Source organism: Sinohyriopsis cumingii, chromosome 19 (assembly GCF_028554795.1).
Source record: "Sinohyriopsis cumingii isolate HCF-2022 chromosome 19, ASM2855479v2, whole genome shotgun sequence".
NCBI classification, from domain to species: domain Eukaryota; kingdom Metazoa; phylum Mollusca; class Bivalvia; order Unionida; family Unionidae; genus Sinohyriopsis; species Sinohyriopsis cumingii.
This window is the reverse complement of record NC_142979.1, coordinates 37,020,448-37,046,525: the sequence shown is the minus strand read 5'-3', so window position 1 is coordinate 37,046,525 and position 26,078 is coordinate 37,020,448. Positions and strand designations below refer to the sequence as shown.

The 26,078-nt window shown below is 36.4% G+C and overlaps 1 long non-coding RNA gene across 4 annotated transcripts; it reads left to right on the top strand.

Annotated features, from left to right (window-relative positions):
• Positions 1-26,078, top strand: LOC149775451 (uncharacterized). Of its 4 annotated transcripts, none has more exons than XR_016416580.1 (9): positions 6-523; positions 1,034-1,155; positions 6,060-6,174; positions 22,945-23,070; positions 23,389-23,505; positions 24,358-24,554; positions 25,055-25,212; positions 25,408-25,514; positions 25,967-26,078. It is a non-coding gene; the product is annotated as an uncharacterized LOC149775451 (long non-coding RNA). The 4 variants fall into 4 exon arrangements; XR_016416579.1 differs by having other exon boundaries at positions 7-523; positions 23,416-23,505; XR_016416582.1 differs by having other exon boundaries at positions 1-523; positions 23,416-24,520.

Genomic DNA, 26,078 nt, shown 5'->3' with positions numbered 1-26,078 from the left:
ACACTTTCTGCAAATGACCTTAATAAAGGAAAATAATAAATTAACCTAAACCACTTTGAATGTCGACCGTAACTTGTATTTACACGGCATCATGCGCGGAAGAAAATACCAACTGAACCGGGATTTCAGACAGCAGATGAACTTGATTCATTGAACTTCATGAGCACAATCAAACAAATGCAACAGTGAAAAAGTGGAACTATGAAAAATCGAGAATGTTAGATTTGCGGAGGATTTATTCCGAATTATTGTCTGCTAATAAAGGATTCATGTCAGTTGCTGTGTCAGGGATGCCCACACAGCACGCCGTCCAAATGTGAAGTTGCGTCGTGCTGAAAGACATAACACTGTGCCATAATTTATCTTATGTCATGTAAAGAAGCTGCTTAAATTATAGTATTTAAAATTTTCTTCATTTTGTAAGAGCTCAAGAAATTAATTCTGGTTTGAAAGACAAGATGACGGTAAAACTCAGAAGACGTAGCTGTACAGTACCGTTGGTGTTTGAGACATCATAAAAAAGGTAACTGCGTTAACTTCGCTTTTTGTTTGGTAATATGTTGGGAGATCATCTTTTGCAGATCTTCTTTGAGCTTGGAGTAGCTTTTACATTCTAAACATTTTTATTTGCACTTATCTGCTTAACATGTATTGCTGGGATATCATATATAATATGAAGTCAGTATAATGGTACTATATTTTAAATATTTGAATGATAAATTACTGATAAATGATATAATGATAAACTAAAAAATAAATAATTTGCCCATTATCCAAAATATGTTAATTAAAACAAACATTGAATGTAAATTTAGATATAATGAGCAGTTGTAAGAAGTCAGAAATAACATTTTATCAATTGAACCAGTTATGTGTTATCATCATCAATTGTAAAATAAACACATGGAGACAAGTATGCTTAAATTCTAAAATGAACACACACACACACACACACACACACATATGGTATTTTAATTTAATACAGAAAAGGTGACATTGATATATGCAGACCAATAATTTTTTTCTTTTTCAGATACAAATTAAAAAGCCTAATTCTGAGAGTTTCACCTACAACATTCATGATGGAAAAGGGCCACTAATTAAGAGCTGACATATGTGGAAGAAAAATACCATCCATGTTGAAAACGGCTAGAGGTAATGTGAGAAAACATAATTTATCAATCTGAATTAACATTATTGTTGCTATTTTATCTCAACTGGTCAAAAGGCTAAGTGGGTTTATGTAATGGTCCAGAGTGTGTTATTTATTTCACATCCCTTCTGTCTTTCAACAGTAAGAAATTAGCTACTTTGGAGTCCATAGTTCTGATCAATTTGTTTATATAAAACTTGGTTTTGGGCTTAAATCAACATCTTGGATAAATCTAATAATGAGCAAAATCCAAGTTTTTTTTTTTTTTTTTTTTTTTTTTTTTTATTAACCCCGTAATAGGTTGACCACTGGGTCGGGGAACCATCCCAGGATCACCTTACAATCAAACATTTCTGGTTATCAGATAATCTAGGGATAATAAATATAATCTACAGAGAAAGTAAAAAAGAAAAACACACACACACACACACGCATATACACATGCATATGGCCAAAATCTAGGTGACATGGCTTTTGTGATATTACAGTATTTTGTTCCTGTTTACCCTCAAGTCAGAGACAAGTTAAATGTTCATTGTTGAGGTCCATTTTTGAAGAAATTGGTCCTCTTTTTTATTTACCTTGGCAGTGTAATTTTCAATGTTCTTATGCATTGCAACTATTTGCTTAAAAGCAAAAATAGAAGGATTTTTCATATTGAATCTGCAAGTATAAATATAATATTTTGCCAAAATAAGCAGAAAATTATCCAAACTGTCCAGTTGTTCACTTCCTAAAAATGTTTCTTTTTTGGACAGATGTACAATATTTGGGCAAAAAGGTGCAAAAACTTCATTAAAACGGTACCAAAACTGTGAAGTAATACTGCAGTCATAAAAGAGATGCTCAATACTTTCAGTTTCACTCTTACAGAAAGTACATTTGTTGTCATCAAATATGTTAATTCTTTTAAGAATATCATTAGTAGCGATTATTCTATGAATTAATTTAAAGTTAAAAGAGATCAACTTGGTATCCTTGGTACAGCATTTTGCCCGGCTATATATATCAGACCACTCCTCACTACTTATATTTTTATTTAATACTTGCATCCAAGTTTCTTGCTTCGCAGTGTGTTGCCTTTTAGCTTCCTGTCAAAGATCTTTGTAAATAAACTTGAGTGAATCTTGTTTTCGCAAGTTCGTTATTTTATCATCCTGCTTATCAAAATTATTATGTACTAGGTGGTTTTTTATGGCATCTTTCCATGCTTTAGGAATTCAGCAAAATCCAAATATATACACGAGGTGATCATGTATAAGATTAGTTGAGTTCTTTTAACCAACCTAAAAGCCATACTTCCACAATATAGACTAAAATCATTAAGTTGTCCTCGAAGTTTGATGAGTGTTAACCATTAATAATAATAAAGTGATCTTTCACCTGACTGAGCATGTTACCACCGCATGCAGTATTTATGCATATAGTGCAGTTTTTACTAAATTTAGAATACATGCTTATATAAATGAGATCTAGATTGAAGAAGTGAAGATGCATACAAATACACGAGGTTATAACCACTACTGCTGATTCAAGTTTGATCATACTTGGCCATTGGGCTTCTATAGTCAAGCTTCACAATGATGCTTATTATGAGTGTGATAAAGGTATGTTAATGAAGTGACCTTGCATCTGATTGGCAGAGTTTCTTACGACTTGCACAACAGTGTTTATGGTCAAATTTAGATCTGACTTGTTTAATTATTTGCTTGTATGTCTGAGGCTGTAAGCAAATTCTATGCAAATAATGTGGTGGTTCTACATCTCACTCGCCATTCTTGCTACTGCTCTTAAAACTATTTCTCATTAATTTTATCAGACTTGGTAAATAGATTTATCTCATCAAGATATAGCAAAGGAGCAATTTTGTAAAAAAATATTCATTCATATTAAACTCAAATTCTGCATCTGATTGGTTGACCTTGCAAATACTATAAGGGCTCTATTTCTGACAAAAAGATTATTTTGATCTAATGTAGCAGAAATGCTTATATGATCAAAACATCTAACATATTTGATAACAAATAAGAAATAGTTTTTCATGTAAATTTGATAAACATTGATAAATCGGTTCATATCATTAAAAGCTTGGAAGAGTTTGATTACATGCGAGACCTTCACATATTAATCATGCTTTATTTAGAGAATTATTTTTGTCAGGATTTAGTAAAATAGGTAAAATCAATATGGACTGGTTTTGTTATGTACAGCAACACTAGTTGTTTACTGAGTACTGAGGGAATTGGAGTAAGGCAAGGGTACATTGTAGTAGGTAACCTGGTTGACTTGATAACAGGATTGTAACACAAACATTTTTATCAGGAGTCTATCATACATACCATTGATTCACTGCAGATCCTGCCCCCATTAGTTACCTTTTAATACATAAAGCATTTGGGTTTTTTATGTCACAAATCCCATAGGGATTAAAATTAACATCATAGGTCTCACTGGATAATTTTGTATTTTGACATACACCTAATTTTTAAGGTAGAAGGCATGAACCTAATTATCACAAGCCTAGCATTTCTAAATTCACACATAAGCTAAATCTATAATGTGGTTTAGATTTACTTTGAGTTAGGCATGGAAATAGGTTGGCTTGTTAGTGACTGCCTGTCACAGTTAGATGAGCATTGGAGATCAAATGCTTGATCTGCAAATGAGCTGCTGACCTTGATGTGTGTCTGCTACAGAGGCAAATATAAAAAAATCTAGATGGTTGAGGGTTGATGAAAAAAGTATGCTAATTTGTTATAGTACTAGTGAACTTTATTCATGCATAAGCCACATACTGATTCTTTTAGCTGCCTTGTCACAGAAAAATATTGAAAATAGCTATTTCTTGTCAAAAATGAATGCAAAATTTAGGAGATGGTGGCAGTGATGGTTCAGTATAGAAATCAATAGCTGCATCAGGAATTAACCTGATTACTGCAGTCAAAATCTCACATGTATGCTTTCTACAAAAATCATTAGTTTGTTTTTGTTAGTATCTTCAGTGTAAAATTATTCTCATTTTTCTGTAATTGGTCATTGTCGGATGAAAATTCACCAGATAAACTGTCCAGTGAGACCATAAAATACACAATTAGAAAATAAAATAAATTTATTCTAGAAAGAAATATTGCATGCAACTCTGTGACACAAATGAAATTAATGAGAAAACACTTAAACAAATGGCTAACATTACTCATCTGGCTTATATAACTTAACAGTTGGCCATTTCACTGTGGAGTAGTCAGGTATATCTAGTATTGTAAGAACAGAGCCTAAACAGTAATCTCAAAACTTTTATCAGATCAATTGCATACTTAGGTTTGGAAAGTATTACATGGGAATTATCTTAATTTTTAAAGATCAAAATGTACCTGCATGTTTTGACCCTACCAGAACCAAACTAAAAGCTCAAATGTGTGCAGTGCTTTTTGCTCGTCACAACATAATTGGGATTATAACTGCTAACCCTACCCTCTAGCACACATTTAAGATCTTTAGAGTTTTTAAATACAGCCTTCTAATTATATAAGTTTCATTACATTGGTTAATAATTAGTCACATGTGATGATACTTGTAACTAATCAAACCACAGCCACTGAGAGCAGACTAAGCACTGATATTTATGTGGTACAGTGGCAATATACAGTCCGTCTGCTGCACATTTAGTTACCTGCCCATTAAACTGACAACACATGAAACAAACTGGACAATTCTGAAAGCCTTGAATTTGACTTTATTTATCTGTATGGTAGAACAAAACATGAGTTGAAAAGCTTTTAATGAAAGACCTTGATATCAAACCTAATAATAACTGCAGGAGTTATATTATGGATAATTAACCATTCTCTCAGTTTCAAACTGGGCATTCCATCCCATGGGGTTCTAAATGTAAACCAAGTGTAACTGATATCCTAATGAACTGTAAAGACCATAGCAGCACAACAGCAGGGGGCCAGATATGTCCAGATCCAGGAATCATAGACCAGTTTCAAACTGATAATGAGCCACATAAAAATGACACATCTGCTAGAACTTATGTGATGAAGATAACTTAAACTGCATTATTATTAATCCTCCTCCTCCACATCATCATAATTGAGATGCATCATATATGTTTTATTGTAAAATAGTTTATGCAACATAATTCAGTGAAGACCTTTACTGCCAATTTACCAGTGAACCATTTGTTTCAATGAACATATTTTATGTTGTAACAAGGAGCATCATTTAAACATTATGATACACTTATCATACCTGTATATGAAATCTTAATACTAACACTTATACTTGCAATACTACTACTAATAAAAACACCTGCACTGATAATTTGATTATGTTCAATTGGACTTGTATCTAAATGATCACCAGCTGTATGAAAAGACATATTTTAATATATAGATATTGGATGGAATACTAGTTACCACAATTGAATAGTCATATGATAAATGATATATTATTATTTTAAACAATTTATATTTGCAGTGAAACATACTTTTACATTATCTTCCCATAAATTTCATTTATAGAGCAGTATACTCTGCATTCATTAAATTACTGAAATGGTTAATAATACAACAACAAATACTGCAACTTCCAGAACCACAAAAATCAAAAGATATAAACAAAAACTTCCCTACATGTATCAACAGTTGTCACTTTATAGACAGAACCATGAAGATTTAGGACAGGATGTTAACAAATTAGGTATTCAAGTTAAAAAGAAAAAAATACCAAGTAAGCTTACTACCAAAAAAATCAAACATTAACAGTGAATTTTAGTACATTCCCAGGAAACAGAATATATAATTTTTCTTAACTTGATCTGATACATCTTAAATCTATAGAAAATGATTCATATTGTATGACTAAAATATTATGTAAACAAAAATTCCATCACTTTTTTCAGATGCAACATGCATACCCCAACCCATCCTTCTTGATCATAAAGTATACCAGCATTCCACTATAAGATGGGGAGCTGTAGTTGCTCAGTGGTTAGCTTTCTGGACCTGTGAAATAAGGTAGGTTCAAATTCTACCATCGGACCAACCTGGGTTAGCTACCATGGTGCGTCCTTGGGCAAGGCACTATACTTAAAGTGCCTTGGCACTAAATAACTTACTTGTGTTGCTTTACCATAAAAAGCCAAACCAAACACAAAACAACAACTTTAAAATATGAGTTGTGTCACTACTAAGTAAAGGAAAATCATACTGAAGAAATGTTTTTGTTAATACAATTTAATGGATCTAAAAATCTCTTTCTTCTGCAGGAGTTTAAAATGTTAAATTAAAAAGGTCATGGTACACATTGCTTTGTTCGTACACATCAGGCTCCGTATCCCATATCCAGCTAAAATTTTCAGTAGAGTCTGAATAAAAAATATTTTAATCTGGATGATAATATTCTTTCTCCATTCATATATTACACCAGCAAGATTGATCCAGATAAGATTACATTTTACTATAACACTGATGATGAGTATGCATCATAACAACTGACAAATGTGGAGAGAATGGAGTTAAAATGAACTCTGATTTCTTTTCAGCCATAACACAAGATGATCATTTATTATGAAAAAACCTGAATAAAGTTGGAGTTCATAACCATGACAGTCTTGATATAATATAAATTCAATATATTATTGTTGTCTTGAGGTATAGTTCTGTATATTACAATCTCACACAAGATCAGGGTATATTTTAGTACCATACAGTTAGTTCAGGATTGTATTAATACCTATTCTGGTGAATGAAAACTGAATAAGTTTTACTATTTTGGAACCAGTTGCAATAAAGTTCACTACACAAGAGAAAATATGACTTTACTGTAATATCTAAAATGTAAAATCTGCAAACAGAATACTCGCTTGACTTTACACTTCAACTATATCATAATATTTATTTGAAATGAATTTATACAAATGGCATTAAATTGGGTTTCAGGCTGGTAATGACAATGGTCACACTGACTTAGACCCAGGGTGGGCAACCTTGTGACCAATTGCCACAAGTGGCAAATTGGCCATGTAAGTTTGGCTCAGTTGTGGCATCGTATGATGTTTTTCACTTCTCATTCGCCACACCTGTGGCTACATTGAAAAATAGTTTGCCCACCTCAGACTTAGACAACTAGTAAATTATGAAAGAAAAATGTCATTAAATTATGCTTTTCTGGATTGCTAGATTAATAAGTTATTGTTGACTTGAAGTTAGAATATTATGTCAGTGAAGATAACACTCACAGTGACTTTGACATTTTGAGCTTTTTGTGAAGACATTGGAATTATGTGTGTGAAGTGCTAGATTAAGTGTGTGTGTGATTTGGATTTGTTACATTACAAAAAAATGTAATGTAATTTAAAAAATTACTAGTTTAAAAAAACCTCAATCATATCATGGATTAAGTAATGATTAAATTGTATTGCAAAGATCAAATCAGCAAGGATAACACTCACAATGACTTGGGTATTCTATATCCCTAAGAACATTTTTGGACCTATACTGTATAAGAAATTGAATCATGTATTGCAGCATAAGAAAAATTTCTCAGGCATGGAATTAGAGTCTTAAATACAGAAAATCAGTACATACACGTGTTGGTATGTGAAGATAACACTCACTTGACAATATAGCCAAGTTCTTATAACAAATGATATAACTATATGTAGTTTGCTTGTAAAATAAGTTAGGAATGAATATTAATTATATAATTTAGAATAGAGAAAAGCACATTAAATTCCATCAATAGATATTTTGTGCTTAAATAAAATCTTAAACAAAAATGTACAAGTCCAAAATATTTTGTTTTAGTGCTATGTCTTACTACCCAAATAACGGCCATGTATATGTGTTCCAATGTCAATTGTCATCGGAATGAGTAGTCCAAGTTTCAGGAATAGCTCACACACTTGGCAGCCTATATCGACACTCTTCCACTAATTTATGGGTAATTAATATACTTACAGTGCTGTCTTTATCCTGGTGGAGTGAAAATATGACACTAGCAAATGGACACATTTTCATGTTCCATTGACATACATTTGAATTTGCTGCAATGCAATGGTAGTCGAGGTACGCCAAAGTTTGTTTAAGTAGGTTCATGTGGGGAATATGTTTCTTGAATGAAACAAAACATTGCTTACAGTTCCAATAGGCAAAACATATTTTTATTTGTTTCCTTAAAGAATAATGTTTCAGCTTAACCCGATTTTGGCATTCCTGACTTTCATCGCTTTCCAGCCAACTGAAATGTGGGCCAACAAAACTTGAAAACAGGTCCGGTTCTTTTGTGAGAATTTGAATTTATTAGAGAAAAGACATCAGGATAAGTGAAGTCTGACAAAAACATTATAACTTTACTTTGTAGAAATGCATTGTTATTGGTTACCAGTTGTGTGTGATATTTCAGAAAATTTGACTTTCATTACACTGTTAGTCGACATCAAAACGCTCCACACAGCACCCTTCGTTAGGCAGTAAGACCCATCAGCCCCCCAACAAATATATTGGGTGATGTGTCTTATGTTATCGGACTAGTCCAAAATATTGCTTAAAGTTTCTAAACTATATACAGAACAGTAAGAAACAACTTAAAAAAAATAAATAACTTTTAAAAAAGCTCATAGTAATTGCAATATTAGTTAGAAAGCTGCTGAGCTGTCTTCATACATGCAGCCCACAACACCTTATATACTTATGACATATTGCATAAAAACCCCAGCTTGTTAGAACCTTTAAACAAACATGGGACTTAGTATCGCAAAAGTACATTTAGTAAATCTGCACAATAATTATATTTAAAAAATTACCAACTTAATAGTTTACACATTAGTACCTAATGATTTTATAGCCAAGAAGAAAAAAAGTTGATTTCTAGTGGTACATGCCATGTTTACTGCTGCTGCTCATAGCAAGAGTTCGAAACCTGTGTTAAGCTATGCACTTTTACAGTATGATCGAGATACACCACATGACAAGATTAGTCAGCATGTGTTTGTATCAAGTGAAATAAAACAGAGAAAATCAAAACTTAAACACAGTGACATACAGAAACTTAATATTGGTATAAACACATTGAGAGTAGTGAAGTGGGACGATATAGCGTCAATGGGACTTACCATTAAAAACCACCCTGGGACGATATAGCGTCAATGGGAAATTTAACATTGTGGAAACCCCTGGGATGATATAGCATCAAGGGGAATTTAACATGGGAATATGGGACTGTTTAGCGTCAAGGGGAATTGAACAGGGTGGGACTGTATAGCGTCAAGGAGAATTTAACATGGGCAAAAAAAAAAAAATCTTGGGCCTGTTGAGCGTCAAGGGGAAATGGAGCAGGGTCGGGACCCTATTTTAATAAGGTCCCGACCTGATGGGTCTATGGAAATGGAACAGGCGAAAATTGAAACAGGGAGGGGTCTCTATTTTTTATTTTTTTTAAAACAAAAAAAAAAATAAAAAAAGGGTAGGCAGTGAAAGTCAAGATCTTTTCGAGACCTATGAGTGGCCCTGAAAAGGGCCTTTGGGTTTATGTTAATATGCCCTTAACATAAAGGGCATCTGTGACTTCTTCTTGTCCTTAGGCTTCGCCTGACTGCAGGACCATAGACTAAAACTCTTTTGAGACATCCTTGCCTCTCCACATAGATCCTACGTATCCATAGGCTGGTATCTGTCCTATGGACAACTGTCCACTTGGATCGGACGTACATCGGTGTGTCTGTCCTGAACATCATCGAAGACACAAGCATAGAAGATTGAACGTTGGTCCACATGTTGAGGCGCCGAGAACAGGTGAAGGAATGCAGTGAACTACACTTATTTATAGGGAGAGGAAGGATTGAAACGGAGTTCACTGACCAATCCAAACACGCCCACATCCAATCCGAAGAGAGCAGTCTGTGACGTCATGTGGTCTATATAGATTTGCTAGCACCTGTGTGCAGTCAATTCATGCGACAGTTTTTCAACATGACGGAAACTCAGAAAACGATAAATTGGGGTGCACCAGCTGTGGAGACTACCCAAGGGAAACCGGACTTACTTTCAGAAGAGGTGAATTGGGATTTTGTGGATTTTCTTACCTCGCAAGAATTTGTTCCGGAACCTTTGTCACCTTCTCCTTCATTACCACACGTGGAGAAATTTAGACAGAGACAGAAAGAAGAATTGGAGAAATTTATACAACAGCAAAAGGAAGCGGAACAAGCTTTTCTCCTACAGCAACAGCAGCAAAAAGAAGAGGTAAGAAAAAAACAAGAAGAAGAAGAAGCAGCAGCAAAGAAACAAGGGTGTGAAAATCAAATGGTCACGGTACTGTTAGACATTTTAGCGGAGTTAAGAAGTCTGAAACAAATGTTATCAGACTTCTTTATTACGACCAAAGAGAATACGACCTTCCCGAGCTAAACACTCCAACCCTGTGACTAAGCCTCCCGTGCCACCCTTAGTGATTTCAACCAAATCATCATCATCAACACTACGCAGTCCAGAAGTAGGCCTTGGCCGTGGCAAAGGCTTAAGGCAGTTAAAGTTGATTGCTTAAACTCACCCCTACACCAAAAAAGGCCCTTTTCAGGGCCACCCACGTCTGTCGAAAAGAGATAGACTTTCAATTGCCAACATCCATTCAAACTATAAAAAAAAAACATTTTACCTCTGTAGTACGTGTGTATGAGTGTGTGAGTGTAGGTTCTTATTTTAAAATCAAAACCCAAAGACACTTACCTTTTAATACCTAATTTATTCTTTTATAAATATTTACAATCCAATTCACAATTCACAACAGAGCACTTTAAAAAGTTCATAAACTTCTTCTGTCTCATTGTTCACTCTCTGAGTTTTTTGAATTTCTTCACCACCACAGTCTTTTCCTCCTATTCCTCCTCACTTTCTTCTCTTCTTCTTTTCTTCTCCTGTTTCTTTTTCTTCACCTGTTTTCTTCCTCTTCTTCCTCTGAAGAATCCCTCTCTTCTTCTGACTCCTTGTTTCTTTTTTGGGCAATCTGGAGACCAGTGTCCTTTTTCTTGACAATAATAACAGGTATCTTGACTTTTGTCTTTTCTAGCCCCTTTTTTTCTTTTTTGACGGTCTGGACACTCTGAAGACCAATGCCCTTTCTTCTGACAGATATAGCAAGTATCTTGACTTTTATCTTGAAAGGAAGGAGAGTAGTCCCTCGGCTGGTCTGAAGAGAATTTTTGGATGACCCCTCGCAAAGCTCTGATGAAACGTTCGATCTGGGTAGTCTCTTCCATCGTTGTGCTCGGTTTGAGAGTGAAATGAATAGTGAAAGGACAAGACACACACCCTTTTATATACGCTGGTCTGCTATGACTATAAATTAGTCCATGGTGTTTAAACTTTAGTCATTTGACTTTCTGCTATCAAGATGAAACGATCCAATTCATTTGAGAAGAAGGAAGAAGAAAGTAAGAGGCAGAAACGTGCTTTATCGCCTCGTACCAGGGCTGAAGTCTTGGCACAAATTCATGCCAGTGATTTTGAAGAGGACATGAGTGAACCAGAATCCAAACCCTCTAAACAAAGTTCACCACCCTTAGTCAACCGTGAAAAGTACTATTCCATTCAAGAGACGGAAGAGCATCCCTCTAGAAAATTTAGAACTACAGCTTACAAATACACGGTGAAGTTTAAAGATTTCAAGTCCGAAGTACTGTTAGAGAAAGCAGAAGGGTTCATCACCGAGATGTGGATTGAAATGCTCAGCATGTTTGGCCTCTCCACCCTGTCTGAGCGAAGGACAAGAACGAGTGCATTGTTCAACTGGTCTGCGCACGTTTGTCAGCCCTGCCTGTTACCAACAACATTTGAAGATGCAAGGTTCACAGAAGAAATGTGCTTGTCAGCTGCTGAGATTGTGCCCTACCTGTGGACAAGGCATACTTACCAATAATGCCAAGGCACACCTGTGTCGAGGAAAGAAAAAATGTCACATTTGCTGCCACATCGTGGACTTGGAACACGAATGCTATGTGCAAAAATACCAACCCCAACCAGAGAAAGAGATCGGTCACAAGAAGAAAGGCAATTTCATCTTTTTCGATTTTGAATGCATGCAAGAGACTGGTATTCACATTCCTAATTTCTGCGTGGCTCATCAAGCGTGCGAGAAGTGCATTCAAGAACCTATTTTCAGTCATTGCCTTCACTGCAGCAAGATTTCTGGAGGACGTGAAAAAATCTTTCGAGGACCGAACACGCTAGCTGATTTCGCTCGATGGGTCTTACACCCCATCGACAAGACGTGGATCCAAGAGGACATCGAACGTTACGGAGATTGTCATCGTCATGCCACAGTGATGGCTCACAATTTCTCCGGATACGATGGACAGTTTCTTCACAGATACTATACAGAACATGGCATCGAACGTCCTAAAGTCACTTTGAATGGAGCCAAAATCATTTTCATGCAAGTGGGACAAGTACAGTTTAAAGATTCGATGAGTTACTTAGCCATGCTTTTGAGTCGAATGCCTAAAACGTTTGGAATGACAGAAATGGCTAAAGGGTGCTTTCCACACTTTTTCAATACGGAAGCCAATCAACACACCGTTCTACCCCATTTGCCTGAGGCTCACTATTACGACCCTGACAACATGCGTACCGAACAACGAGAAGCTTTCTACGCTTGGTACCAGGCTCACGCCTCTGACCCTTTCGACTTTCAGGAAGAAATGCTAAAGTATTGTCGTTCCGACGTGGACATTTTACGGTGTTGCTGTGGAAAATTTCGAGAACTGTTCATGGAACACGGAGGGGTCGATCCTTTCAAAGAAGCTTGCACCATTGCCAAAGCATGTTCCTTAGTGTACCGGCAATGATTCATGCCTGAAAACACCGTGGCTGTCATCAGTCCTCAAATGACCAACTATGTCAAACGTCAATACTCGGTCAAAGCCCTACGCTGGTTACATTACTTGTGTGACAAGGAAGACAAATGGATTCAGCATGCCCGCAACGGAGGGGGTGAAAAGACCATCAGAATGCATTCGGTCGATGGTTGGGACTTAGAAAACCCCAAGATTGTGTACGAGTTTAAAGGTTGCTTATTTCACGGATGCCCCGTCTGTTACCCTGACCGTGGCACTAAAAATCAGTTTTTACAATGAACCATGGAAGACTTGTACCAGGCCACATGTCAGCAACGCCTAAAGTTAGAACAGGAAGGATACTAAGTGGTGGAAATGTGGGAACACGAGTACCATCACCGTTTGAAAACCGATCCAGAGTTTAAACACCTCGTGGAAAGTTACCAGTTCATGGACCCCCTGAACACGAGGGATAGTTTGTACGGAGGAAGGACCAATGCCACCAGTTTGCTGTACCAAGCCGACGAAGAGAAAGGAGAAGAAATCAAATACTTGGACGTGTGTTCACTGCATCCCTACGTGTGCAAATATTGTCGCTTTCCTGCAGGGCACCCACAATTGTTGACGGAACACATCGATTTGAAAAACATTCGACAATATGAAGGCTTGATCAAATGTAAAGTTTTGGCTCCCACTGACTTGTACCATCCCGTTCTACCTCACCATTGTCAAGACAAACTGATGTTTCCTTTGTGCCGTACTTGTGCTGAAACGTGCAACCAAGACCAGCCTTGTCAGCACACCCAGGAAGAACGGGCCTTGACGGGGACGTGGGTCAGCGTAGAATTGTTCAAAGCTCTGGACATGGGATACCAACTGTTAGAAGTGTATGAAATTTGTCACTTTCCCAAGACAGAACAATACAACAAGGGTGACCCCACTCAGAAAGGCATTTTGGCAGACTACGTGGATGCCTTTTTGAAACTAAAGCAAGAAGCCAGTGGTTATCCGTCCTGGTATCACACTCCCGAAGACCAAAAGACATTCAAAGAGAAATACTGGGCACAAGAAGGCATTACTTTAGATCACATCGAGAAAAACAAAGGCAGGCGATCGTTTGCCAAAGTGATGTTAAATTGCTTGTGGGGTAAAATGGCACAACGACCGTGTTTACCCAAGAATATTTGACAGAACCTTCCTGCTACTTCCAGATGATTCACAACAAAACTAAATTCATCAAACACGTGGACGTCGTTCGCGAAGATTTGATCTTAGTCAATTACGAAGAAGATCTGGACTTTGTAGAAGCCGATCCTTTTGGAAATGTCATCATTGCAGCTTACGTGACAGCTCATGCTCGCTTAAAACTGTACGAAGCTTTAGAACTGTTAGGGGAACGCGTCCTGTACTTTGACACGGATAGTTGCATCTACATCGATCACCCGAGTCAACAGCACTCTAACATCGAAGGAGACCGTTTAGGAGCCTGGACAGATGAGCATTCTGACGACAAGATTCTAAGTTTTGCCAGTGGCGGTCTTAAAAATTACGGCTACGAATACTGGGACAAACAAGGAGAAGTGCACACGAAGTGTAAAGTGAAAGGATTGACTCTGAATTATCGTACCAGTCGAGTGGTGAACTTTGGCGTATTGAAAGAAGCTTTGCAGTCTAGAGAAGATGAACACTTTAAAGTGACCACCTATCAACCGAACAAGATTGTACGTTTACCCACTCACCACATCGTCAGTCGACCCTTGGAAAAAGTCTGTCAAATCGTGTATCAGAAGCGAGTGCGGCTTCCCAATCACTTTATATTGCCATATGGACATGTCGGTATAAAACATTGGTTGTAAGTGGATAGCCACTCACCAGAAGCATGACTACGCCACAGCAAGAATCAAGTGAGAAACCTGATGAGAACTCCAAGTTCAAACCCTACCATTTTCCAGTCTTCTTACCTGACTATTGTGATTGTGCCCGTCGATTGGACACATTTCAGAAATAGTTTACGGATAGGGAAGGATTACCTTCTTCGCATGTTTTAGCTAGAACAGGATTTGTCTACTTGGGACCTGAGTCAGGATTGGGATACGAAGTACAGTGTTTCGCTTGTGGACTGAAGTTACGAATGGATCTATGTATCTATAAAGGTTCAGCTATTCTGGAACACACTCGATGGTCTTTGCACTGCCCTTACCTTTCTATGGCCTTTCCACCCATTACACTACGGTACAATTATGACGGTACCTTAGAGACAGTACCTTCAAAAACTAGATATAAAAAAGGAACGATGTACAAGCTTGAGACTGCATTGTGACTAGTATAAAAAGGGGCTATGGTCAAGATCGATAGTTCATTGTGACTACCAAGACCAAGCGAACAAGATGAATCCTTTCAGAGAAACACAAAACAAGTTCAGAAAGGCACAATTCAAGTTTGGGGCTTCTGAAGTGGAATGTTATTGTGAGCCTTGCGATGGGAACGATGCTGTACGCTGTGACCTTAGCGATGCCGTAAAGCATCATGAGAACTTTGTTCTCACTACCCCTCTCATGGAAAGTGATGCTGTGCGTGTCAAACCTGAGGGATGCGAAAGCGATGCTGCTCGTCCTCTTGGACACTTTACTGGGTTTCATTTTAAATGTGGATGTTCACCTTCACGTCTACCCCCCTACGGATGTCATCCAGACTTGAGCAACTCCTGTCCATGTCACCCAGCCCTCATCGAAACGAACCTGTGAAAGACGAATATTCGTTCCCTGTGTGTTTGTCGGAATACTGCGACTTTGAAAATCGTCTTCAATCATTCAAAGGAAAATGGCCTAAGTATCTGGGAGGACCGATCCCCAAAGAATTAGCCAGAGCCAGATTTTTCTACTTGCACGAAGGGGATAAAGTCAAGTGCTTCAGTTGCGGTGTGTCACTTCACCACTGGGAACCACAAGATTCGGCCTATCTAGAACATGCTCGTTGGTCACCGAATTGTCATTACTTACCCTTAGTGGGACCGAGAAATTGAAGTAACTTACCATGTCGTTAAAGAAGAAACCAGATTGGTTAGGAGTCAAATGTTGGACATCATCGAGACCAGTATTTAAACTTCATTTCAAAAACGATATTGAATCATTACCTAAAGAACTGCAAGAGAAGATTTACAAGGAAGTTTGGCAGGGGCTTGCCAGAGTGAAATCTCAATGGATAACTGTAGAACTTTTATTCCGAGAAATTCACAAGAGATAAGTGAAAAAAGTCAACCAGTGTGTTAGATTTCTCTGGGTCAAGGGTGCATTCATACTATTATATCGCTTTAGACCGTTTACATCAAAAGAGTTCAATGAGATTCTTGAACGTTACCCTGAATGGCAGTGGTCTGAAATTACTTACTATGTGGATTACTTTTGCTCTAGGAGAAGATTGTGAATTGTACGTTTTAAGTGATGATCTTGGTAATATAAGATTTTAGTCTTAGGGGGATGTTTTCCTTCAGGTCTGCGCTATAACTATAAGAACCTACAGTATTCGTCATTCAGACCGTGTGATCGACGAGAGAATCTAATCCGAAACCGGCTAAGCAATGAAATTATCTAAATTACACTAATAAATACTTACATAAAATATATATATATCAAATTTGGACCAATGGCGAAGACAAGGATTCGGTCTCCCCGAACTCTCCGTTTATGAGAGGCGAGTGTGATCGACGAGGGAATCTAATCCGAATCTAGCCAAAAGTATTACAAAATAAATACACTCACAAAACAAGTACCAAATTCTGAACAATAGAAAAACTCATTTTATCAAAACTAGCCCACTGACTGATAAAACTCTACAAACAAATATCATTAAATTAAAAAACACCTAGTTCAAATACCAGGAAGAAATATACAGGGGGTGGGTGGTGGGAAAAACAAAACAAACCTTCTCCACTTCTAACTTAATACTCACCTAACACCCTAACTAACAGCTCCAAAAGTCTATCTTCTACATAGGTGACAGCTAAGACAAAAACTAGGTATAACCATATAGTCCCAAAATAGAACGTAAAAGGTGGTCGCAAGAATAGACCATCAGGGATCCCCCGTATTAAGACCCTAAACTTACACATATAAGGTAGTCAAAAAAACCCAACGACTATCGGGCCCGGCGGCACAATGCTGCAAATATAACAAATATATAGAATACCACCCCAAAAATTACTTGTATAAGGTAGTAAAAAAAAACCAGTGACTATAGGGCCAGCAGCACAAGGCTGCAACCAAAATTTACAACTAGATAATTAGGACCCAAAAACAATTACTCAGTAAGATGGAAATAACACCAACTCCATCCAGGGCCAGCAGCACAAGGCTGCAAAACCAATCGACAAATACTGTCACCTAAAAGCTAACATCGACCTCAATAGACTCTATCTCTCTTAAAAACAGCACAGAGTTTTTATGATTCAAAATTCCAAAGACGGAAATTTAGAACAAAAATACCCTGGATCGGAAAAACCCTGCTAACCTGTGGCAAGACAACTCCGCCCGAGCCTGACCACTTTCGCCCTTTGCGACGGACAGACATCAAAACACATACGTGCAGTGCACGCATCATAAATTAAAAATACGGACTAGATCGGGTCCAATCCCACTAGTCGCTAATCAATGCAAATGAATGACAGAGTGTGTGCTGGGTCCAATCCCACTCAAACAAAACATAGGCCTTACAATCAGATCGATGTGTACACAAAAGTACCTTGACCTGACGGCCCAATCAATTAGTGTTCTGTGAACACAGATATGCCTGGAGGAAGTGGCTCCATTCCTTCCTCCAAGGAGTAATCAGTTCGGTGCCTGTGGCATCATAAACCAGTGGTACATGCTCAATGCGAAGCGCACGCCACTATAATTCAACTCAACAACAACAACAATCGTTCAGACCATTCCACGGAATAAACAAAGATGGAGGTGACAAAATTATTCAATCTATTAAGAGATATCTATTTTTGGATAATGGATGTTGAATATGTTGTAGGAAGAATAGAAAAGGAATGGAGTGATGGAAATAGGCAAGACTTGTTAACTATTCAAGTCAAAGGACTAAAGGTGGCCGGAGATCTCATCACAGGGATGATAGAAGAAGAAGTCAACAAGTCAAGCGGATTTACTGACCCACCTTATGTCAGAGTGGGAAGTTTGAAGGAAGCACTGGACCATGTCATCCAAGTCGGGTGCTTCCTGGAAAAAGTATTGTATTGGATGGAGTGGTGATACGTAAAATGGGGGTTCGACCAGTTGACAAAAATGGAAGAAGTAATGAGGAAAGTGCTGACGGAAGAGGTAAAGAACATCAAAGAAAAGTGGTCTAAGGAAAGAAAAGAAGAAGAAAATAGAAAGAGAAAAAAAAGCTTTGAGAAACTCAACAATAACTGGATAAGAATACAGGAGAAATTCCGAGTGATAGGTCATCCTGACTGCATGCCTGAGTCAGAAATAAAGAAGAAGATGACAGGAATATTGGTAAAAGTTAGAAGATGGTTGAAGAAGTGGAAGAGTTAGAAGAAGAAGAAACCCAAAGGCCCTTTTCAGGGCCACTCATAGGTCTCGAAAAGATCTTGACTTTCATTGCCTACCCTTTTTTTTTTCTTTTTTTTTTTGTTTTAAAAAAAATAAAAAATAGAGACCCCTCCCTGTTTCAATATTCGCCTGTTCCATTTCCATAGACCCATCAGGTCGGGACCTTATTAAAATAGGGTCCTGACCCTGTTCCATTTCCCCTTGATGCTCAACAGGCCCAAGATTTTTTTTTTTTTTTTTTTTTTGCCCATGTTAAATTCCCCTTGACGCTGTACAGTCCCACCCTGTTCAATTCCCCTTGACGCTAAACAGTCCCATATTCCCATGTTAAATTCCCCTTGACGCTATATCGTCCCAAGGGTTTCCATAATGTTAAATTTCCCATTGACACTATATCGTCCCAGGGTGGTTTTTAATGGTAAGTCCCATTGATGCTATATCATCCCACTTCACTACTATTGAGTATATATTTATAAATCTGAAATGGTTAATTAAAAATAGTTATTAGTCAAATTAACAAGGATGCCAGTTACTAGCTTTGATACTCTGTTTTTGTTAACTGAAAACATGTAGACTCAAGCCACATCTATAATGATAATTTCTGGCACTTTCAAGGCTGATATAGCCCTTTCATTAAAACCTGCAAACATTTTTGACAATTTTATCTGCACACATTGCTGTACATTTTATACACATCTGACTTGCCAGTATTTCTCCCAGCCATTGAGCTACCATTGGCAGAAGAGATCTTTTTGCGAAAAATATTTCCAAATCAAATCCTGTTTGGTTACTTGTAAATCGACATGGAATAGCACAACCCTAGCACAAATATTACTATCCCTACTTCGTGGAGACATTGAGGCTATGACATTGTAGCTACTCAACCTTCTGTCCTATGACCATTTTGAATTTTGCGCTAGATATGGCTGTTACCAAATACCGGTGTCTAAACAGTACATAGGTGCTTTCTGGAAAGATTTGCATGCAGTAAGATTGCACATCAGATCCACAATATTTCCATCAATATCAACACAGATTGGAGGGGGGCCTTTGAAATTGTTTCTACATATTTAAACAGGTTTTCAATGAATTGTTGCTTTTTGTTTTTATTAGCAGGTATTTATACATTTATAAAATGAGTGTCCTGTATCACAATATGTATCAATCTTCCTGCAAAAAAGTTTCCCTTGCTTTTTGCTCCCAAGTTACTCCCATTTTATTCTTGATAAAAGTAGCTACCCCTCCCCTTACATCTCCTTATAATCATTCACAATTATAACCCCATTTAATTTTTCCTCATATGAAGTTATTAGTTCTTTAGTCAACTTATTATGTGTTTCTTGTATGAAAATCATATCATAATTTGTCTTGTTGTTTAGTTTAATTATTTTTTCCCTATTTATTCAGTTTAAATTTGCTGAGGCTATATGGAAGTTTTTTATATCCATTTTCGCCTCTCCACCAGGTTGTCGCATTTTTGGTTATACATTAAGTATTATTAGTTTTAATTTAGAATTGAAATATCACCTAGGGGATCAAATAGTAATTTATTAGTCAACATGTAGACCCACTCCATGACCTTCTTGAATCTGTAACCCAGAAATTCCGATTAACTATGCATCTTTTAGAATCATACAATACATTATATAAAATATGGTAATGTATACCTTAAAACAATACTGCATTTTAATCCAAGTTTCCAATTTTGCAAGAAGTTGTCCCGCACATGCAAAATCATCTGCTACCCAATATGTAAACTTGTCGCCAGAACATAAATTCTCAAAAAATTCCCCAGCGTATAGTCTGTTTCTAAATTCTTTAGTAATTTTCCCCCATCAACAAGACACAAACACATTGCATCCTATTTCATTGTTGTTTCTCTTCCACATAATAGCTTATTTTTTATAAAATGTTAAACTTTACTAATCTTTTTTCAAGATCACTTTAGTTTGCAAAAATATATCTTGTCATTTATTGGCATTCTACATTGAATTTTGTAAACTAGCTATAAACCTGACCTAATTACTCAACTTAACTGCTGACAGAAACAGTCTACAGTAAATGTATTTCATTTCTATAGCTCGATGGATAAACATTACATCTTTTAAAGCTGTGCACAGAATAGGCCGACATATCACGAGTCAGGAAAACATGGGGGTGGTATCCCCTGTGTCCAAAATTAATATCATTTTGAATAGAATATTCTAGTGACAATTGCCTCTTTTCAAATGGTAAGCATTGCTTTTTTTATTTTCGTCAATCTGTCAAATTTGGTATGCATTTTGCTTTAATATTTGAGATGGAAACCTTAGGTGCATAGAAATGTCAGACAGCATTGTACATCATGGATGGTGTCCAACATACTTTTATGATCATAAAACAAAATCCCATTGTTTTAGTTATGGCCACTGATTTAAAAAATATTCATCCAAGCTAAATATAATAATAATAATAATGAGGACTTTGTATAGCGCCTAATCTTTAGAAGCTCTAAGCGCTTTGCAACATTAGACAACATAAAAACATACACAATGATATGATTACAAAAACAAACACCATGAAATTAGAAAACATAAAAAACATGCTGAGAATATTTAAGGTAGTTAACATTATTAAGTCATTAAGTTTGTTTTTGCAGTCAGAATAAGTAGTTTTGAGAGCACTCTTGAATGGGATCACTGCGTCTTTGTGTCTAAGTTCAGTGGGCAATTCATTCCATGTTGCTGGGCCCTGGTATGCAAAAGAATGCTGTCCATGTGACTCTGTTTTCATAGTGAGAATAATGAGTATATGATTGTCGGAAGAGGAGTGTAAGTATCTTGCTTGTGTGTACACATGGGTGAGGTCGGATAGGTATGTTGGACTAGAGTCTGTCAGTGAAACGTAGCACAGAGAACTAATGTTGTGTTTGATTCTGGATCGAATGGATAGCCAGTGTTGGGTACAGAGCAGCGGGGAGGTGTGCTCTGATTGTGGTACTCTGAGTATGATCCAAGCAGCTATGTTTTGAACTTTTTGAAGTCTCTGCAGTAGATATTAAGATGAACCAGACAGAATTGAGTTACCATAGTCCAGTCTTGAAAGTAGTAATGAACACACAAGTGTTTTAGTGGCATCAACTGAAAGATATCTGAGAATGGAGCTGATGCGTCTCAGCTCAAGATATGCAGCCTTGCATATGTTCATGACATGTTGGTGCAATGTGAGAGTACTGTCCAGAGTAACACCTAGGTTTTGTACTGATTGTGTGAATTTAATGTTGGTGTTGCTGATATTTATTGTGTGAGGTAAAGGACGTGAATGAGAAAGTCTTTGTGTTGTAATCAGAATGGCCTCAGTTTTATCATCATTCATCTGCAGCTTGTTACAAGTCATCCATGATTTCACATCAGAAATGCACATCTCTACACCTTGGATGGTAGCATCAACTTCAGTTGGGTGGCTAGATTTGTATATTTGGGTGTCATCAGTGTACAACTGGTGAGACACTGGATGATGATCTATGACACTTGAGAGCAGCTGAGTGTATAGAGTGTAGAGAACAGGTCCAAGAACAGACCCCTGTGCAACACCACAACATAGATCAACTGGGCTGGAGTGTAATCTATTTGCAGACACAATTTGTGTCCTGTGGCAAGGGCGATATGCAGATTGTACATTGCTAAAAAGACTGTTTGAATTCAGACAAGATGCAAGCTGGGATTGAACAACCTTTTGTAAGATTTTTTATATGAATTGGAGATTAGAAACCGGGCAGTAGTTCTTTAAATCCTTATGGTGTAGTGTTAGTTTCTTCAGCAGAGGTTTTACAATGGGAGTTTTGAAAAATGATGGAAATTATGCTGATGAGAGAGAGGTATTAATAACATCAGTTAGTGAAGGCAATACTGGATCTAAGCACTCAAGCAGCAGTAATGTTGGAATTGGATCAAGTTCACATGACTTTGGTGCACTCTAGGATGATTACTTAAAAATGCATTTATTGGTGGTGAGAGACTAAATACATGACTTGATACTTGTGTTTAGCATTAATTGGAAAGCTGAAGATTAGTAATCTTTTGACATACATATCTTAATTGTACCATTTAATTTACAAAATTCAATGTAATTTGCATTGGTAAAATGTGTAGCACAAGAAAAGTCATTATGAATCAGAGATAAATCATATCTTTGTTTTGTCTGGAGCTTGACTAATTTATTGCACATTTCTGTACACTATTTTGTCTTTAATCCAGGATTATTCACTGCATTCGGATGCATTTCATGGTGAAAATTCACCAGCTGGATTTAAAAGTGATGAATATTGCTAGCGATTGTTCTGCAAACCCTGTATGTCACAAGGAGTCAGTGTATTCAAGGACTCATACAGTATTTACAAGTTCTCATTGACATTTCAGATGAAAATGAAGAACTGAAAAAAGATGAAAATCTCAAGTGGAAACCTTTCTGGTCAGCCATCTCATCCAAAACCTCCTGAAATGGAGAGTATTTTGCAGACTCCAAGATTTCCTCTTATCCTGCTGGTATGTTCTATTTAGTTTATCTGGTCTCTTTTTATTTTTTATCAATTGCTTTTATACCATGCCACAATTGGAAATTCTTTATCAAAAGTATGTATAAATTTCATCATTTTTCTGTCTGTTTAATAAGATGTGTTTAAGAGTACTTACTTACTCATGATGCTGTATATATGAGATTAGATGTTTTGTTAAAAAAGAATGCATTTTGTGATATATTGTATCACTGCTTTATATACAGTGGTCATTGCAACCAGTATGCATTTTGTTTACATGCCAAAAAATCCAGTCTGATTTCTTTGTTTCTTTTTTACTGCAATTAAGGAGTAGTGATAATCTTTATACTCTTAGCTGCATCCAGAAGGACAACACCATCACCATCCCCATCCACTCTGGAGTGGAGAATATAAAGATTTCTCTCTGCCAGTTCCTCTGCAAGTAGTAAGCATTGAGGATGGAAAAAAAATGTACATTATAGAATAATGAAACAAATACTACAGGTGTTGACTTTTATATAATCTCTTATTTCATTTACAGCTCTCTAAATACGAGTAGGTCAATTATACACTGTATTTATGAATTTAATTCTCATCTAAGGTAGTAGAACTGTTTTATGTTTGACAAAATGTTGGGTAATTTGTGGCCATACACTAAAAACACATTTTATAGCATTTAAAAATGCTTATGTTCAATGCACGTAAAACTCATTGGTTTGTTGTCACTTCAGTTGATAATAGTCTTGTCATCTTGTAGACATTTTGAATGTTAGTGTTCAATGCTAAGGTCATATACATTGATTCAACATCAAAATTTGTTTGCAAAATGGAAGATTATGACATGAAAGCACAAGCTCTTGTAGCTTAGATACTGTTATTTCAGAACATTGTGAGATGTTAATTAATTAAATTATAGGTCATAAAACATACTGTTCAAGACTTATTTGTGCAAATAAACAATGAATTGTTTTTCATTGATGTGTCGACTGTTCATCATTCCATTGGTTTTTTTTATTTTTCTTTCTGATGTATACCATTGTCTTGTGTAAGTCAGACGCCTAAACCATCTACATTGAATGCAGACTTTACAGACACCAGCAGTGAAACAACATATCCAGGGAATAAAAAAATAAAGGATTATGGGAAAAGTTTTCATATAAACTGTACAAAAACCATGTATTTCATTCCATAAATATATTTCATTGTTAAACCCATGTTCACTGTACAGATCTTTTTAAGGAGTTTATAATAATGATCTTGATCTTTCAAAACTAATTTCATCACAAATCTGTTACAGATTTCCAGTTCAATGTACTTATGAAACTGGACACAAATATTGAGAATTTGTTGGAGCAGCTGGCCCTCCAAGTTCATACACAAGGCCCAGACACAGAATATAGAGAAGAAATTCTTGCAATGCCATGTGATTCAGTGGAGGAACTAGAGGGCCTTTGCCAGAGGTTGGAGGAGAATCCCAAACTCTCCAAGAAGATGGTAAATTGGGGCTTTATTTTCTATTTAAAAAAACTGTTATAACCTTTATTTGCTGTTGTGAACCTCAAAATAATTTATGCAAGTTCTGCAGTGCCTGTATAATTATTTTTGGGGGTGGGGTGAACATGTAGTGGTCGGCTGTTTTGTCTTACGGATGTAGGCCAAAACATGTTTAGAGATGAACATGTAACAGGTATTTTACTACATATACACTATTACATATTATGTGGCTACTTTAATTCAATCCTTGAGTGAATGTCATTTATGAAGTTAATAGATTCACGGTGGTTAATTTGGTTTATAATTGCTATTAGTACATTGTGTTGCATAGTTAATGTTATCAAATTTTTTTCAAGTTAGAGAAATTAAATTTGCTTGCAAAACCATGGCAAAAAATAACTATATACAAGCATATTTTGTCACATCGATCATGAAATACTACTACTAATAATAATATCAAAATCAAAAAATAGTAATATTATTATTATTATTATTTTCAGATATGCTACTTGAGCTCCCTTGGCAGGTTTACAATTGGGGATAGTGTCTGCAGGATGATGAAAAAGCTTAAAACAAAAAGACTGGCCAGAGTATAGTCCAAAGGGACGTAAAGGGAAAAAAGCATTTCAAGAGCTTGTGATATGTCAGGTTTTGATAAGTAAGTATGGCTTGATTTAAATTGTGTTTTTCATGTGACTTGCCAGAGATTTTTAAATGAATTGATAAAGTAACTTGAGACCACATTTCAAAGTACATGTTTTAAAAATATTCCATTGATTATTGCTGGCATTTAGAAAAATGCAATGCATCCTTTGTTGTGAAACTTTTTTAAAACATTGTATTACTCTTGCAGAAGCCTGCTTGAAAACTAATGGCAAAGCAAAGGCAAATGGAATGGAAGAGACCATATCAGAGACCCTCAAATATGCACCCAACCAACGCAGAATGATAAAAAACAAGGTAATCCAAATGACTCTTATTTCATCAATATTGGATTCAGTTTCGTCTTTTAAAGCATAGTATTTGCAAAGCGGATGCATTTCTAAACTGATAACAAAATCAGCTTATCCTATTGCCCAGGACTATCAAAGCTAGAGTCCAGCTAACTACAATATGCATATATCTTGTCTGATCGGACAAGTGCCTCCATTTGGAATTTTTATTCACATGAAATATTTGGATGAAATAAATTCATCTTTGTGCAAATTGATTGCACCATCCACTTGCCAGAAATGATAAGTAAGTGCAAAGTTATCTTGTATCATGGCTTAACGATAGTAAGGGAAGCACAAGTGCAGTGAAGAAAATTTCATACATTTTTATAATGCTGATTAACATGACTTCTGCATATGTAACTAGTGCTGAGATGATATGACTTTATTTAAGCATTACAATTTTGTTTTAATTTGCAGGTGCCTGAGCAGAAGAAGTAATAGATAAACTTTACAGTGGAGCTGGAGACTGATTCTGATTCATAATCTTAATTAAATCTAGAAAATAAACATTAAAGTCATATTAAAATAT